This window comes from Lipotes vexillifer, unplaced genomic scaffold (genome assembly GCF_000442215.2).
Source record: "Lipotes vexillifer unplaced genomic scaffold, Lipotes_vexillifer_v1.1 scaffold150, whole genome shotgun sequence".
In the NCBI taxonomy this organism is placed as follows: Eukaryota; Metazoa; Chordata; class Mammalia; order Artiodactyla; family Lipotidae; genus Lipotes; species Lipotes vexillifer.
In genome coordinates this window covers 4,560,546-4,567,656 of record NW_006792921.1, presented here as the reverse complement: position 1 = coordinate 4,567,656, position 7,111 = coordinate 4,560,546, and positions in this window count along the sequence as shown.

The following is a 7,111-nucleotide window of genomic DNA, read 5'->3' as shown; positions in this document are numbered from 1 at the left end:
AAGAGTCTCTTCACTAAGAAATGGCAGCTAATTAATGTAGAAAAAAATGATAGCATTAGAAAAATCACCATTTTGTGATTTCTAATGAACAGTCATTCAGGCAAGGGCTGTCAGATGGAGCTGGCCAGTAGGTGCATAGTTGAGGGGAAACTGCACATCTGTATGGTATTAAAGTAAATCCACACAGAATACTTTCTGGTTACAGGGGAATAACATCCCTCTAGAGCAGCAAGCTCAGGCTGCCATCCCATAACCAGAGGACAGTCTGAGTTTCGGTATCTAATGGTGGAAACCAGATGGCGTGTACCTCCTGATGATGGAGTGCCATATGAAACACACAACAGCACCCAAAATGTATTCTAGACAAAATTTATTAACATGAATCGACCAAGCTCTCTGATGTAACTTCCAATTTATAGGAAATACAGGGGACAGAGGAGCAAGCTAAGTGACCACATGAGAAAGCAATCAGACAAACACTGAGAAGGAAAATTAGGAGATGAAAAAACTGTTTTAGATTAAAAATACCTAAGGGACATAAAACCATTAAAAATGCATGGCCCAGACCTAAATCCTGATTTGGCCAAACCAGCTTTGGGGGAATAGCTGGGGAACAATTAGGGTAATTTCAGTATGATTGCAGTATTAGATGCTATGAAAATTTATTGACAGGGAATGAGAAAGATTATTATTAAAGGAACACAAACTCTTTACAGCATCATGATCTTGTTTTAGTTTAAAAAAAATACATATGTGTGTATAAAAAGATCTAGAAACATATAATAAAATATTAACGCTTAACAGTTTCTGGTTGGTGGGTGTATTAGTTTTCTATTGTTGCACACGAATTACCAAAAATTTGGTGGATTAAACAACTTCTGTAAGTTAGAAGTCCAACATGGTCTCACTGAGCTAAATCAAGGTGTTGGCAGGCCTGCATTCCTTTCTGGAGGCTCTAGGGGAGAATCCATTTCCTTGCCTTTTCCAGGTTCTAGAGGCTGCCCACATTCCCTGGCTCATGGTCCTTCCTTCATCTTCAAAGCCAGCAACAGCAGGTCAAGTCCTTCTCGTATTGCAACGCCCTGAACTTCTCTTCTGCATCCCTCTTCCACTTTTTAGGACCTTTGTGATAATCGGGTTCCGTGAAGGTAATCCAGGATACTCTCCCATCTCAAGGTCAGCTGATTAGCAACCTTAATTCCACCTGCAACCTTACTTCCCCTCTGCCATGTAACTTAACATGTTCACAAGTTCTGGGAATCAGGACATAGATATCTTCGAAGGGCCATTATCCAGCCTACCACAGTGGGAACATGATATATATTTATTTCTTATTGTTGCCCTCTGTATTTTCTGGTTTTCTACAATGCATATATACTGCTTGTGTAATAACAAAAGGCTATTCTTCACTGAAAAATAAGTATAGTGATGGGGGAGGAAACAATATCATAAAGTGGTAGTATTTTGGAGATCATGGCTATATACCTACAGTAGGAATAAAGAAAACATGTGACCTAATTATATGTGAATAAGTATTGGTGGCTTGGAAAATTTCCACTGACAGAATCATATTAAAAAATCCTATAGTTCAAACAATGTGTATGAAATGGCAGATGATATTCTGGAAAATGCTGTGTATCTGAAAAATGACTCTAGTGATGACAAGGACACTGTGATCAAAGATTCATGTGAAAAGTGTGAATGACAATTTTCATAAAATGTGAGTTCAGGTCTCAACTCTGTCACTGACTAGCTGTGCGACCTTGTGCCAGTTATTTAACCTTTTCTTGCTTCCATTACATTGTCTATAAAATGAAGCTAATAACTGTACTTTCCTCATGGTGTTATTGAAGGATTAAATGATTCAAAACCTGTGGAGGGCTTAGAACCGTGCCTGGCACATGACAAACACTCTGTAAATGCTAGTCATTTTTGTTTATTTTTCTGGCAGGTGTTTGTAGCCACCTGTCTCGGATGGAAAATCACTCTGGATTAGTTAAGCTGGTATTTATAATCTATCACCTCTAAAAATCATGAGAGTCATGCACTGATTATCAATAGGGTTCTTACACCCACAGGAGACTAGAGTAATTACCCTGAGGGTTTCACTATTGGGAGTTTTTCCCAAATGGCTGGGTTCCCAGGAAACACCCCACCAGTGCCAGTACAGTGGCTAAATAATAATTTTGAAGCATCAACAATTACTTAGCCCAGAATCATCAATACGATGAATGGCACTTACCACTATGGGATTCTAACACCTGTAACCTGTTAGAAAGAGAAGTCTAATAATTTGCTAGTTTGACAACTTGGGGGCAAAGAAAACAAGTTTTCCAGGAGGATGAGAGACTGGAGACAACTTCAGTATATATCTTCCTGCTCATTGTGAATTGATGTTAAACCAGTCGGATACTGTGAGTTGTTGAGATCAGTCAAGCACAAATAAAACACCACATTTGAAGAACTTTATCATTAACAAACTCTAGTGACATTGAATAATGTTCCATGGAAGAAATGCAATAGATTCTTTAATGTTTAAAGCTGGAAGGGATCTTAGTGATCATTTTAATTCAGTGTGTCTCAGACTAGATTCATGGTCCTACCTGCCACCTCCCATTTCTTTCTTCTTTTGTTTTCTGCAGGATTTTTTTTTTTTTCCAAGCCTTGAACATGCTCTTGTAAACTGTGACTCTCCAAGACCAAGACCTGGTATATGACCCATCCTGACCACAGAAGCTCCTCCTTTTTGCCCTTATCATTTTTTAACTTCACAAGGGCCGTTACTGGTGATAAGAACCCCCCGGGCAAACAATGATGTATTATAGCCATTTCATAGAGCACGATGCCCAGAGCGGCCAAATGATTCACTTGGTGAACTAAATGATCACAGAGCTGGCTCAGAATCTAGGCCTGTTTGTAGAGCTCTCTGGAGAGAACCTGTGTGCTGAAGACTTTGTGCCCTGGGCCTGAGCAGCCTGGAGTAGAGCTAAGGAACAATGAAAAGATGGAAACAGAACCTACAAGGAAAGGGAGAAGAAACAGTCACCTGAGAATGTGCCTCCCTCCTCTTTGCCTTTCTGCTCAGCCTAACATTTATTAAAGACCTACAACTTAAGAAAGATACTGTTGCGTGTTACAGAGGATGACAAAAAGCTGTGCAAAAGACTTAAGGTCTTGCCCTGGAGGACCTGAGATTCTCATTGAGAAGGCACACAGGAAGTTGAAATGTTAGCAACAATCCTATTTTCCTAACACTTACAGTTTGTAAGAGCTTTCACATATATTTCCCAAAACCCATATATTGGGCAAGTATTATTTGTCCCTTTTTATACATGAGAAAATGAACCACTGATCAGAGAGACTGTGACACGGTTCAAGGTCCGAGACGCAGCAAGTGGACTCCATCTTCTGATCACCCCATACATATCACATGGGCAGTTTATGACAAATGTTTGACTTTTTGATGACAACTGCAAGTGCTTTGGGGGTTTTTACACTGCATACAGTAAATTGTCTGACTGTATCCAAGATGATTTACATTATTAAGACTGATTTTTTTTTTTAATTTTATAAGAAAAACAATTTGTAACAAGGGAAGGAAGACATGGCAGGGCAATGGAGAAAGCAAAAGTGAATATGGGGGCTTCCCTGGTGGCGCAGTGGTTGAGAGTCCACCTGCCGACACAGGGGATACGGGATCATGCCCTGGTCGAACCCCGGTCCGGGAAGATCCCACATGCTGCGGAGTGGCTGGGCCCGTGAGCCATGGCTGCTGGGCCTGTGCGTCCGGAGCCTGTGCTCTGCAGCGGGAGAGGGCACAGCAGTGAGAGGCCCGCGTACCGCAAAAAAAAAAAGTGAATATGGTATCATGTACGTTTTTACCAAAGATTTTTAACTGCAAAAATAAATGTTCAGGGACTTCCCTGGTGGCACAGTGGTTAAGAATCCACCTGCAAATGCAGGGAACACGGGTTCGAGCCCTGGTCCAGGAAGATCCCATGTACTACGCAGCAACTAAGCCCATGTGCCACAATTACTGAGCCTGCGCTCTAGAGCCCGAGTGCCACAACTACTGAAGCCCGTGCACCTGGAGCCTGTGCTCTGCAACAAGAGAAGCCACCACAGTGAGAAGGCCGTGCACCATAACGAAGATGAGCCCCCGCTCGCTGCAACTAGAGAAAGCCCATGCGCAGCAATGAAGACCCAACGCAGCCAAAAAATGAATAAATTTATTTAAAAAAAATGTTCATCGCAGAAAATTTTGATTGCAGAGAAAAGTAGAATGAAAAAAAAAATCTGTTCTCTCATCAACCAAAGCAAAGCAGGGTTCAGCCATCCCTCACTCCCCCCAATTTTTAAAGTCATACACACTATAAAACTTGACAATTTACATTAAGCTTTTGAAAAGTCTTTAGTTCTAAATATCTTTAAATGGTAACAACCACTTTTTTTTCAACCTACAATGTATCATAGCAGACAATAAAAAAGCATTCAAGTTTGAGGTATACCAATTACACTTTGGAAATTAAATAGGGATGCATAGAAGCTGAAGGAGTGTCCTTACAGATACATTAGCGTTCTACCAACAGAAATGTTTGATCCTGCCTACAGCAAGGCTCCAGTGCTGTGGCTGGAACCTTTGATCTTGAGTCCCACTCCAGCATATGGTGCTACTAAGCATAATCAAAGTGCAAATCTTTATAGAAATTACAGAGACTGAAAAAGGGACGGATGCTTCCTTCCTCTAATTTCCTTTCCTGCCATGTTCCTGGTCTTAAGTAAAAAACATTTGGTCTTTTGATGAAATCTGCAAATAGTTTGAGGGTATTTTACACTGTATACAGTCAATTATTTCACTGTCCAAGATTATTTCCATTACTAAGATTGACAGTGTTTCCTGCCAGAACAGAGTCATGGTTTTTGTGCCCAATTACCACATGGGTATGAAACTGCCTCCACTATTTTGGCCCCATACAGTGATATTCAAATAAGGAGACATCTACAGTTCTGGGGGAGGTTTCTTGGGTGGGGAGTACTTGCCACTTGTACATTCCAGATTTTTATAAGAAATCACTGAACATTTACAGGATGAGTTGCTAATCCTTGAAGTTGATACTCTTCAAAAGAGATGTCTTCCCTACAAATATTTTTAAGCCATTAATTATAACAATTCGGATCAAGTTGTGAGAAAAATAGTATTTTTTTATGAAATTCCCTTCAAATATATGTCAGTCCACCAAAGACAGTGGCAGACAATTTTTGAATTAAAATATTGAAAACAAAACTCGTATTTTGTCAAAGTGGATCATCTGTGCCCTCTCACCAACATCCTGCTGTTAAGTTTGAGTGACGGCAACGCACCAGGCCTCAGGCAAGTTTGCAGTTTGGAAGAAACGTGGACCCAGGAAAACTTTGTGTGTTGTTTCTCATGGTTACTGATTATTGTGCCAAGCCTTACATAAATTGTTTTTAATAATGCAGTTATTAAGAGAAAAAAGAGATGCCTAAAGCACCATTCAAAAAGTTTAGTCAGGGCTTCCCTGTTGGCGCAGTGGTTGAGAGTCCGCCTGCCGATGCAGGGAACACGGGTTCGTGCCCCGGTCCGGGAGGATCCCACGTGCCGCGGAGCGGCTGGGCCCGTGAGCCATGGCCGCGGATCCTGCGCGTCCGGAGCCTGTGCTCCGCAACAGGAGAGGCCACAACAGTGAGAGGCCCGCGTACCGCAAAAAAAATAAAATAAATTCAAAAAAAAAAAAGTTTAGTCAAGTGCAGGCGAGTGCACTATCAGTGGTGGGCACTGGCCCGGCCTCTGTCTCTCCTGACCAGGCATCGCCAAACCTGGTTGGGAAACCTGGTTGGCTGGTGCTCTTATTGGACCAGTTGCTAAATATTTTGACTATCACCCCAAACTGGCCTCATTAGTTGTACACATAGGCTTGTATCAACAGGGAGCCCAACGAGGTCTAACTATAAAATCCTGGGGTCAGAAGTCAACAGTTTAGATTGTGGTCTGAACTCTGTCATTACAGCGGTGGATCATTCCAGAAGTTAGCTAATTCCTTTAATTCTTAGCATCCTTGCCTCCAAATTGGGGATATGAATACTCCTCACCTAATTGCCTTATGAGACATGTTGAGGTGAAATCAGATATTAAATATGAAAGCACTTGTTTTAAAATTTTTTAATTTCAAAAAAATCCATAGTAATTGTATAGCATTTAGAAAATGCCAAAGCATAGGGTATAAACAATTATTCATCTTCTCACCATGTAAAGATAACAACTGTTAACATTTCAAAAATTTTCTTCTAGCTTTTTATGAAAACCCTTTTGACAGTTCAACAATAGTTGCTGAGTACTACAAAAATGAAATAAAACAAGGCTGATGTTCTTCCAGCTGGGTGGGGATATAAAATGGTTAAATAAATGTTATTACTGTAGTATGAAGAAATCCAAATGAAAAAGTACTGAAAAGCTGTACCATCATACTCAACTACAGGTCTGGTCCCTGGAGATGACAAATATTTCAGTATTTAGGAATAAGGGACACTTTTATACCTAAAGCATTTCCTTAGGCAACTGACTCAATTCTATTCTAAGGGAGAACATCATTATATTACTGCTGTAAAATTTCAGGTGCACAAAAACACTGTACACTGTAACCACAAACAGTATGTGGATTTGCCTTATTTCCTATGTTACGCTCAGCCACCAACCGTCTTCTCTCCTTTTTTAGCTTTTGCCAGACTGCCCACAGTTCACTGTAGTTCCTGTAGATACATAATCTATTTGTACACGTCGGTTTCAAATAATCAGGCATCTCTGAACTGATGGATAAGGATGTTCCTTGGACATAAAATCCTTGGACTCTTTTTTCCCCGGACATAATTTCCTTGAACTGTTGGAAGCAGTCACCTTGTAAATGGCCTTAGACACATACAGTATTAAGTGGACTGATGCGTTCTACAAAGGTTTTAGTTCTTTATTATTTTCTTTCCAAAAGATAATTGCTATGAGCATAGCAAATGGTGCTCATCCTGTTTACGATGGCACCATGCTCCTGGATTTTTATATGCATTTAACTCCCCGGCCATGCTTAGTTCCCAGAAGGCA